Source organism: Narcine bancroftii, chromosome 11, assembly GCF_036971445.1.
Source record: "Narcine bancroftii isolate sNarBan1 chromosome 11, sNarBan1.hap1, whole genome shotgun sequence".
Classification (NCBI taxonomy): domain Eukaryota; kingdom Metazoa; phylum Chordata; class Chondrichthyes; order Torpediniformes; family Narcinidae; genus Narcine; species Narcine bancroftii.
Window position 1 is genome coordinate 85,374,978 of NC_091479.1, and position 12,084 is coordinate 85,387,061.

The following is a 12,084-nucleotide window of genomic DNA, read 5'->3' on the forward strand; positions in this document are numbered from 1 at the left end:
AACCTTAAGCCTAACTCCATCCCTAATGTTTTCGTGTTCAGTTCAAACTCACCACTCCACAATGCATATCCATTGGAATTTAGCAGAATGAGAGGAGATTCCATTGAGATATATAAAATTCCAACTAAACTCGACAGATTAGATGGAGGAAGACAGTTTCCAATGTTGGAGAAGTCCGCACAAGAACTAGGAGCAGGAGAAGGCCATTTACACCTTCGAGTCTGCTCCACCATTCAATTCAATCATGGTTGATGATACGTCTTGAGTACCCTGTTCCTGCTTTCTCTCCATTCCCCTTCATCCCTTTAAGCAATGAGTCACAATCAACTTCCTTTGAATATACTTAATGAGCTGGGCTCCACAACGATCTCTGATTGGGAGTTCCACAGGTTCACAACTTTCTGAGTGAAGCGGTTTCTCCTCATCTCAGTCCTGTACCTTGTGCGGATTTCTCCAACATTGGAAACTGTCTTCCTGCATCTAATCTGTCGAGTTCAGTTGGAATTTTATATATCTCAATGGAATCTCCTCTCATTCTGCTAAATTCTACTGGATATGCATTGTGGAGTGGTGAGTTTGAACTGAACACGAAAACATTAAGACAATTAATGGTCACAAAGTGCCACCACAGATAGTCATTGAGTGAAAGGAATCAATTTCTTTGCAAAAGCATGAGAGGAAAGCAAAGCAAGGACTCTTGTTCTATTGTGACAGGTTTCAGAAAAGGGTTAGGAAAATCTGAGAAACACATCTCTTTACCCGATGGTTTCAGTGGCAGGGAACCCCTTAACAGGAAAGAATGTGATTTTAAAAGTTTATCTTGGCTTCAAATAAAAAGATAAATCTATTCATTTTTCACAGAAGTTTTCATGAATCTGAATTTATATCAATTTTACCTCAGGGAAATTCACTGACAAATTAATTGATCTGTCAGCATTCTCTTCTGATTAGGGTCTGTTATCTGTGCTTGATATACATTTGCACATATCGACTCTTCATTTAAGAGCCATCTTTTAAATAGCCTTAATGCAAATCAACACTTCAGAATTCAGCTCTGGACTTATGCCACAGCACTTGTCCAAATATGGCATCATTCACTGCCTGATCTGAAATCAATTTTGTAATTAAATGGCTGCAATCTTTGTTTTCTTGTAGCAGTACTTAATTATCAGCTAGAAAAGTTACTTAGTCAACTGGGTTCATAGTAAGTCCAATTTGAATGCAAATTATTTTCTTGATAAACAACTCGACTTTGTCAAGGGGTTAAACTGTAGCACTGCCAAGTGGGGTGGATTTTCTTTAAGGAGCTGTACTTTGGAGAAATATGTCTCAGGACCTGCAGTGTTGGATGTATCCAAAGTTGGCTGAACTGAAGTGTTGACATAAACCTAGCTTTGTTTTAGTTGGCTCAACTTGTATTTTTGTCTGTGGTAAAATTAAATGCAGAGGTTAAATCAAGTAAAGCAGGCTCCTGCTTAGCTGGAGAGGGGAGGAGTTGTATTAATAGTTTGGATTTGGTCTGGATTAGATAGATAGCCATTGATTCATCTCTATGGTAACAGAAAGACTGCAGAGAAGGGTAACTGAGACAAACAACTTCATGTTATGTTACGAGTGCTTCATTAAGGGAAAAAGTCTATTCCATGGGGAATTTTGCTCTGTTTGCAAGGGTATTGTTATTTTAGAGCTCTACCATTTTGATAGCTTGACATTACATGTGGGATTGAATAAATTTGCTTTAAAAATGGCATATATTCAAGATAAGGCCTGTTATTCTTGGCTTAGCTCCACTGCATCTTGTATGTGTTATGAAAATACAACAAATTCTAACCCAACTTGTAATAAAACAAGATTAAACTAAAATGTAACATAACCCCTCATAATAGCCAGAACAGAATAGGTTAAACAAAAGTGATTCACGAGAAACTGCTGATGCAGGAATCTGGAGCTAAAAAAAACCCCACCTCGTCTGTGGGATGAGAAACAGAGCTAATGTGTCAGGATGGGCAACCTTTGTTGGAAGAGAAAAAGAGGTTAAAAAAAATGATGCGACTTGATGAAGGGTTCTGGCCCTTTTCTTCCACTGATACTTCTTGACCTTGTGAATTCCTCAGCAGATTGTTTTTGGAAACTAATATCTAACTGTTATACTGATGTTAAGCCATATTATTTCCCAGAAATGCAGGACATCATTTAGCTCGCATTCTTTGAAATAAAATGGTTAATTTACATGAAATATTTTGTTGCAGAGGGAATTAATTTAAAATTGTTTTCTGATAACCGACAATGTCAGAACCAACAGCCACATTTCTTATTTTTTTTCATAACTATATAGATTAGAGTTGAAATTAGTCACCAATGTTTAGTGGGAAATATTTACAGCATATCTGTCCATAACAGAACAATACTGGATAAGTGACCACATCTTTAGAACAACTTTATCACTGCAAATACATGCATCAGAACCTTCAGGAACTGGAACTGTGATAGACAATTAACCACAGATCTGTTTGATTCAGAGCTAGGCATACACAAATTTCTTAGTGGAATTGCATTACAGTGATTTCAGTGATCATATGGAGCTCACTTGCTGTTGGTGGCCTGAGCACTAAGCATAGGGCACAGGTCTGTCAGTACAGGGTACCAGATGAAACAAACTAGCAAGGAGGCCACACACAAATTGGAGGAACAGCACCCTATTTTCTATTTTGGCAGTTTTCAATCACATTGACCTCCAATTTCTGGTAATTTTCTCAACTAACCACACCCCTTGGTTTCCTTTATATTTTGTCCTTCTTCTTCCATTTCCTTTCCCTTCCTGCCCGCTACCTCCTCCTTCCTTCCTCCAGCTCCCCATATTCCCTCCCTTCTGCCTATCAGGGTACCTCTTCTTCAGCTCTCTGCCTATCACCTCCTAGATTCTTACTTTTATTGCATTTTCACCCTTCCACTTGCATTGTCTGATCAACTGCCAACTTGTGCTCTTCCACTCCTCCCCCCCCCCCACCCCACCTCCCCTCACACATACCTTTTTAATTTGGGTGACTATCTGTTTCTTGCTCTTCCCAATGAAAGGATTCCGCTCTAAACATTGACTGATCTGTGACCTTTCATGGATACTGGCTGACTCATTGAATTCCTCCAGCATTCTGTGTGTTGCTCCAGTTTTCCAGCATCTGCAGTCTCTCCTGTTTACCTCCTTTCGTGCAAGGAGTAAGGCCTATCTGCATCTCCGAAAGGAGATGAAAATCAAAAATAAAGTATAAATGCTGGAAATCTGAAAATACCAAAACCATTCAGAAGCATCCATGGGATGAGAACCTTTCAGGCTGGGCCACTCATAGCAGACATCTCAAGGCATCAGATAAACAAAGAAAAGAGAGGTTAAGAAAAGACCATTCTTGGATGCAGAGAAGGTGGATGGATTAAAGGCTCAGAAAAAGTATTTTTGTCCTCCACCATCTCAAACAATAGCATTCTTCCAACTTCTGAACCGCCATTGTCAATAACATAAGGACCTCTGATTTTCTGTCAAGCTACACATTTAGTGAGTGGGCATAATTATTATTGTTTTCCTTTGTTCACTCACTGCACCTATACTGAAGCACAGACTTCTAGTGGAAGAATGTCATTGTCTTTAAAAAGAAACGTCTGTCTTCTCTGAGTAGGATATGAATGGACCATATGCCTTGTGCAACTATGCTAGACCCTCCATGGAATTTGCTTGTGCCTTCCTTCCTTCCTCTTTTTATGACCTTTGTTTGCATATCCTTTCAAGTGTGTTCAATTATTTGTAGACTTGCACTGATTTTTCTGCTGTAATTTTATGTTAAATTTATTACTGCGCCTTCACAGAGGAGTGTTGTTGGAAACTATAGTCAGCTCCGTCGGGTTCTCCCTGTCTCCTTTTGACCTGACCCACAGGATTCGTGGAAGTGCACTTGGCGAGCTTGCAATCTGGAGAATGGACCCTCGTGGTTAAGAGGAGTGTTGTTGGAAACTATAGTCAGCTCCGTCGGGTTCTCCCTGTCTCCTTTTGACCTGACCCACAGGATTCGTGGAAGTGCACTTGGCGAGCTTGCAATCTGGAGAATGGACCCTCGTGGTTAAGAGGAGTGTTGTTGGAAACTATAGTCAGCTCCGTCGGGTTCTCCCTGTCTCCTTTTGACCTGACCCACAGGATTCGTGGAAGTGCACTTGGCGAGCTTGCAATCTGGAGAATGGACCCTCGTGGTTAAGAGGAGTGTTGTTGGAAACTATAGTCAGCTCCGTCGGGTTCTCCCTGTCTCCTTTTGACCTGACCCACAGGATTCGTGGAAGTGCACTTGGCGAGCTTGCAATCTGGAGAATGGACCCTCGTGGTTAAGAGGAGTGTTGTTGGAAACTATAGTCAGCTCCGTCGGGTTCTCCCTGTCTCCTTTTGACCTGACCCACAGGATTCGTGGAAGTGCACTTGGCGAGCTTGCAATCTGGAGAATGGACCCTCGTGGTTAAGAGGAGTGTTGTTGGAAACTATAGTCAGCTCCGTCGGGTTCTCCCTGTCTCCTTTTGACCTGACCCACAGGATTCGTGGAAGTGCACTTGGCGAGCTTGCAATCTGGAGAATGGACCCTCGTGGTTAAGAGGAGTGTTGTTGGAAACTATAGTCAGCTCCGTCGGGTTCTCCCTGTCTCCTTTTGACCTGACCCACAGGATTCGTGGAAGTGCACTTGGCGAGCTTGCAATCTGGAGAATGGACCCTCGTGGTTAAGAGGAGTGTTGTTGGAAACTATAGTCAGCTCCGTCGGGTTCTCCCTGTCTCCTTTTGACCTGACCCACAGGATTCGTGGAAGTGCACTTGGCGAGCTTGCAATCTGGAGAATGGACCCTCGTGGTTAAGAGGAGTGTTGTTGGAAACTATAGTCAGCTCCGTCGGGTTCTCCCTGTCTCCTTTTGACCTGACCCACAGGATTCGTGGAAGTGCACTTGGCGAGCTTGCAATCTGGAGAATGGACCCTCGTGGTTAAGAGGAGTGTTGTTGGAAACTATAGTCAGCTCCGTCGGGTTCTCCCTGTCTCCTTTTGACCTGACCCACAGGATTCATGGAAGTGCACTTGGCGAGCTTGCAATCTGGAGAATGGACCCTCGTGGTTTATTTTCTGTAGGATTTTTTTCATATTTTTGGTTGCAGCAATTGAGTTTTCAGACTCCACCAGGTTATGACACGGCTCTTATAGGTACTGCATTTGAGTTTCTCTTCACTCCCTTTTTATTAATAACTTGTAATGTATCCCAAAATTGACCTTGGATATTGGAAATTGTGGACTGCTTCCTACCTCTCAGTGAACAGACATTGATGATATAACTCCTCACAGTCTTCATTCATCTCTAATCTGTGAGGTAAAAGGTATCTGAATATTAAGACCTCAGATGTAGCACAAAATTTCTGGTTGACCTAACTGGGCAGACATCTCAATGCATTAGATAAACATCACCAACACTGTCTTTGCAAATGGCTTCAAATTAATTGAAAGGACAAGTGAACGGACACACAAGCCAGTTTCTCCAGCACTCTCGTTTAGCTATATTGGGTAAGCCATGTCATTTCCATGCCCGACAGCAGCTTTCTGAACTTCTATTCCAAGCTCAGTCACAGGAAGGGAGTACCATGCAGTAAAGAAGAGATTCTAAGACATGCTCAAAATCACCATGAAGAAATTTATCTTTCCTGCGGACTCCTAGGAATCTTTGGCCTTCTATTCCAAAAGTGCATTGGGATGGTAACCTTGAGGTCATGCATTGGAAATGCTCAGAGGCACTGGTTAATAAACAATGGACCACCCCAGACCACCCACCTACTCAACCTCTCAGCCACTACCTTTTCTGGATATGTCTGCAGATACCTCATTGGCCACATTAGTCACCACAGAGTCAACACCGCAGAAGTAACTCATCATAAGTTTCAAGGAATAGTCCAAAAAGGCGAGGAAACCCACAGGAGATACACTGTCTCCCTTGATCGTATTCCCATTATTCTGGAAATTAGACCATTTGTCTTCAATGTCTGTTTACTGATGAATACACGTTTATTTTCAGAGCAGTAAATTGTCAGGGATATACAGAATCTATGTTCTCCAGTGGTTTAGGCTCAGCTTGAAAAACTAGAGCTTTCAGTACTGATTTAATGAACAACCGTTTTTTATGAAATTGATGGGAAAGCAGAGTGGTAGCTAAATGACATTGTAGCAATTCCCTTTTTGGAGTCTTGCCTGTTCCAGTTTAAAAGAAAATAATTGTGTTTTGTTTTGTTTCCTTGAACCCAAATGTATGATGCAGCCACTTAAAGGTGCACAAATATTATTGCTTCATGTGGAATAAGACCTTGCCTCCATCGGACATCTGGGCATTGCTGTTGGTAGTTAATATGGTATCAGGGAAGTTCACCATGCAGACAATTGTTAACAACTGCCTCCATCACATCACTCTGCAGGATCATGAACTAATTCTTTTTATATACTGGTAGTTGACGATTATGTTTTCTTTATACTATTTTGTCTAAAGTCTCCAACCAAAACATTCTGATGTGGATGCAAAACCATTTATGGACAAGAGAATTGCCCTTCTCAACTGATATAGAGCTAAATGTCAAACATTCGGGTTTGACATACTTTCCTGGAATTTTATTTAAACCACGTGGGAAATATACAACAGTATATTGAAGTGGATTTGGCTATTGATGATACCACAAGAAAAATTAATGTGATCTTTTCTGAGCACTGCACATAAAACAGTTTTCAGACAGACTTCCAATGTTCATGCAAAGTAACAGATTACAAGGCATTGAGTATCAGATTTTTAAAATTGATTTGCATTTGTACACATATGCCGAATGATTGGAGAGAATTAATGCACACATTTACAGCAGCCCTCCATTGTCTCTTATTTATTCATTATATTCCTTTCACGTCTCCAGAATGGAGGACCATCGCCCTCCCAAAATCATGCTATGTGGCGAGCTCTCCACTGGCCACCGTGACAGAGGTGCACCAAAGAAGAGGTACAAGGACTGCCTAAAGAAATCTCTTGGTGCCTGCCACATTGATCACCGCCAGTGGGCTGATCTCGCCTCAAACCGTGCATCTTGGCGCCTCACAGTTGGGCGGGCAGCAACCTCCTTTGAAGAAGACCGCAGAGCCCACCTCACTGACAAAAAACAAAGGAGGAAAAACCCAACACCCAACCCCAACCCACCAATTTTCCCCTGCAACCGCTGCAACCGTGTCTGCCTGTCCCGCATCGGACTTGTCAGCCACAAACGAGCCTGCAGCTGACGTGGACATTTACCCCCTCCATAAATCTTCGTCCGCGAAGCCAAGCCAAAGAAGACTTATAGCCTGAAATCAGAATCAGAATTTATTGACCAAGTCACAAAATTTGTTTTGTGGCAGCACAGTGCAAACGTTCATATTATAACCTTCTTACAACATTAGTATAAAAATAATAGTGCACAAAAAGTAAGGCAATGTCTTTCATTCATAGATTATTTGGGAATCTGACTCAAAATACACATGTAACCAAATAAACTGATGTAAACAAACTGACTGTGCAATACAAAGAGAGAGAAAAATATCATTAAATATACAAAAGTACGAATCCTTAAATGAGTCCCTGATTGAGTTTGTTGATGAGAAGTCTGATGGTGGAGGGGCGGCAGCTGTTCCTGAAACTGGTAGCGCGAGTCTTACGGCACCTAGACCTCGTCAACATCAGAGGAAAAGGAGGTAAATTGGTTGAAACTTTACAGATCTCTGTTCAGTCTGTAACATCCTCCAAATCAGCTAGAAATTCAGGAATTTCTCAAAAGAGCCATAACATTACAAAATGGCTAGAACAGCTCAATGTGGAGAAAGAGTATTTGGGGTGTCACTGAGAACCTCGAGTCTCTTTGACATGCTGTGGAAGGATCTCCTCCCAAACTATCCACCCCTTACACACTCCTTGTCAGCTATGTTTCCCACTTAAGCTTCACTAGCCACCCCATGGAAATGGGGTAGAAATGGGTCCTTCTTGATCATGAGTGTCAGTTAATTAAAAAAAATCTTTAATCCACAAAGCTCTTTTGATTCTCTTTCTCTGACTGTAAGAGGGGCTTTGACAATTTTTGCCGATGGTGAATCAAAAACAAATTTTGTGTTATGTCTTCATTACATGACATTAATTTCAATCTATTGAATCTTGACATCACATCCCACAACACGTTGTACTCCTACTGAGCAATTGACATATATAGATGATTGTTACGCTCAGTCTAGCCAAATCTTGAAGGGAGAGTGGAGAGAGGCAGTTGAGACAGGAAGAGTTATGGCTCAAGCCAAGGAGAGTGGGATTCTAAAAATACGAGTCTTTGTGAATTTATGAAACCTAACAAATATGGTATTTGGAAATAGAATTTTGCAATTATGGCTGAAGGATGTGATATAAATACGTAGCAGACAGAATTAGTTCATGCATAAACCACTTAATTCAAACAAATTATTGCAGAGAAGATCGGGGAGTTATATGACAATGAATGTAGTTCCAAAGATATTCCAGTGGGGGCTGTGGAAGACAAGGCATAAGAGTCAACTAAATGAGTCAGCAATTGACATCTTCTTCAAGACAATATGTGGATATACGGCAATACACGTTCCTTTGAGAAGATGAAGAAAACTCAGAGAAGCTATTAATATGTTAAACCTGTAAATAATGTAGAAGGATGACTAACGGGAAAGCAATGTAGTGTGTGAAAATGTGCAGTAAATAAATATGTGTGGCGTGCGCACAGGCAAGTGCAGTTAGTGAATATTTTTACATTTTTAAAAATTAATGTTAGACCTGCAGCACGGTAACTGCCCCTTTCGGCCTGCCCAATTGCACCCAATTGACCTACAACCTCAGTACGCTTTGAAGGGTGCTCCTCTGGAGCACCCAGAGGAAATCCACGCAGACACAGGGAAAACATACAAACTCCTTACAAAAAGCATCGGATTCGAACCCCGGTCGCTGGTGCTGTAACAGCGTTGTGCTAACTGCTCCGCGAACTGTATTGCCCATAATAAAATAAACAATATACATGAATGTCAATAGTTTCTAGTTATTTGTATTCCTGGCACTACAAGCAGTCAAAGGAAGAACCCATAATATTTAGAACGTCTGTTTCAGAAGTGTTTGAATAGTTCTATTCTTATTAACTAAGCAAAAGAATTAAACTTTGTGTGAAAGAGACAAATGTATTTTACATTGTGAATGTAAATCAACAAGAAGTATTTGCAGAGAGAAGATATGAGGTATCATTCTGATTTAAAATTGTAAATGAATGGATGAATTGTTTAACCTAAGTGCAAGTGGAAATATGTTAATCTGCATGTCAGCAAGAGCATTGCCATTTATGTCTCACATTAATATATATGGGGAAACAGCCAGGACCCAGTTAAAATCCCAGGGGATCATTACTTGACAATCCTGCCAATCAGAGGATTAAATCTTTATTCCTACTCTTTGACTCCTATCTTCCAATCAATTGCTGGCACTATGTCACTTTATTATAGTGTCTGAAATCATTTTCCTTTTTTTCCCTACGTCAAGCTACATTTCTTTGGCAACCTATAGGATATCCTTGTCAATGCTGGATATGCAGTAAGTGATTATGTAGGAGGAAGATGTGGAGGGGTAAAGCTCCATAAACCATGTGGAATCAAAAGGACAGGAATTTTTAAAAAAATAGGCAGTGCCTTCCAACTGTTAACATTTCCCACTATATGATTCCACCACCAGACATGCTGCCTTCTCCCCTTTTTGCCTTCCACATGGACTGCTCCTTCTATAACACCCTTGTCCTCCCTCCCCACCAATCACCTCCTTGGCACCTATTCCTGTGACCGTAGGAGATGCTCCACTTTGTCCACAGCTCCTCCCTCCCCACCATTTGCGGCCCCAAACAGTCCTTCTGAGTGAAGCAACACTTCACTTCTGAATATGCAGGGGTCATCAACCTCATTTGGTGCTCCCGCTGTGGTCTCCTCTACTTCGGATAGATGACGCAGTCTGGGAGATCACTTTGTCGATGCTTTGGGCCCAAGTCCTCATCTCTGGCCACTGCAACAGCGTGGATCTCCTAGGAGCAACCCATTTCAAATCCCCACCCATTGCCTTGCTGGCATGTCATTCCATGGTCTCATGCATTGCCAGACTAAGACTACCCGCAAACTGTAAGAACAAAACCTCATATTCCATCTGGGGAACCTCCAATCAGCTGGCATTAACATTGACTTCTATGGTTTCCATTAGACTCCCACCCCCAACCCCCACATATTTACCCATGTCTCCTCTCCTCTAGCTCTGTCTCTCTCTCTTCCTTTTTCCCTCGTTCTCCTTTCACGGAGCCAAAATCAATTCTCACCTTTACTCTTACCGATGTCCTTATCATATCCAATTAACATTTTTTGTCTGTTGGTCTGCTCTCCTCCTTGTCTCATTCTCCCCTTCCCCCCCCCTCCCCCCCCCCCCAGCCTTTGAATACAGACACCTGTCTCTTTTACTCACACCTCAAGTAAGAGCTCAGGCCCAAAATGTCAGTAATATAATTTTACCTCCTATGGATGTTGCGAGACCGGCTGAATTCTTCCACCATCTCTGTGTTTTTACTTTCTAGTTGGGATCATGTGCAGTCTTTTCTGATTGGCAAAATTTCCCCAGGAATTGCAGCCCCTTCATTGCCAGGATGAAGATAAATGGCCAGCAAAATTTCTCTCCCCAAAAGATTGCCATTTACTCCATACCAGCCTTGGATCCGGGCCAGCAGCATGAAGAGACGTGCCCGATATTTCTGGATATTAAAGTCTTTATTCACTCCCTTTATGTCTGCTTGTGGTTATTGATCACACCACAAGTTGCTTCTTGTATAACTAAGATTTAAATTAATCATATTTTAATGACAGTAAGAAACTTTTCCTTGTTAAGTTACTAAGTCTTCCACTTTATCATTAAACTGAAGAAGACCTATACTTTGTTTGCTTCCAGCATATCCTGTCCCAAGAACCTACCCTGAATATATAAAAAATAACCTCTAACTATCTATTCTTCAAAATCCATTGAGGACTTTAAACCTCTCCATTAAAATATTGCTTTTGCTCATGGTTCTCTGAATAAATGCATTACTTCATTACTTCTAACTGGAGGCAGCTCCAGTTACATTTTAAAATCCTCTCATATTCCTCTATGTTACATATATAATTACAATTAATTGCTTTCTCTTTTCAATAATCCCTCACTAATATTTCATCTTTATTATTAAAACTTCTCTTCCAGTTTTCCTATTTTATTTAAGGGAGCTTATTACCTGAGATATTTAATTAACAGTTCTCACAATCTTGCAGGCATTTCTTTGCAATGACCAATTTCTTTTGAACCTGTAATCTATTTCCAACTCCTTGTGATCTTGTTATAGAACTTACTCACCCTTTACCTCAATTTTGTCCTTATCATAAAATCTGAAGAAGTAATCATTTGTTTCTTCTGCAATTACTTTAATTATTTTAGTAATATGTATTCATTTCAATGTTTGTTTTTATCCTTTATTTAAAATGCTAAAACAGTATTTTATTCACATTTCCAAATGATTTTTCTCATTCATTCATTAGTTGTTTGCCACCCTGGTTATCTTTTCCACCAGGTCCCAGCCCAGTTTGTTATGCCTTGTCCCAATGGGTTAATTTTATCTTGTCCATATGCAAATTCCATGAAAGTGAACCTCTCCTTTTTGCATTACTTATATAGCTATTGTTCATCAGCTTTATTCTTTGGCCAGCCAGCACTTGTTCTAGCTAATAATCCTAAAATGAATACCCCTGAAGTCCTATTTTAATTAAGATCCTAATTCCTGATGCCACCCTGGCAGGTCCACTTCACTTTTCCTCTTTGTATCAATGCTTCAGACGTGTATCATGAGAATAGGAAATCCCGCTCTATTTCTAGACCTGATTTCCCTGCTCTAAACTCAGGCCCATTTAAGGCAATCCTCACCCAAACACTACATTTTTCAGGATTCTCAATCTTGGCTGCAGAGGA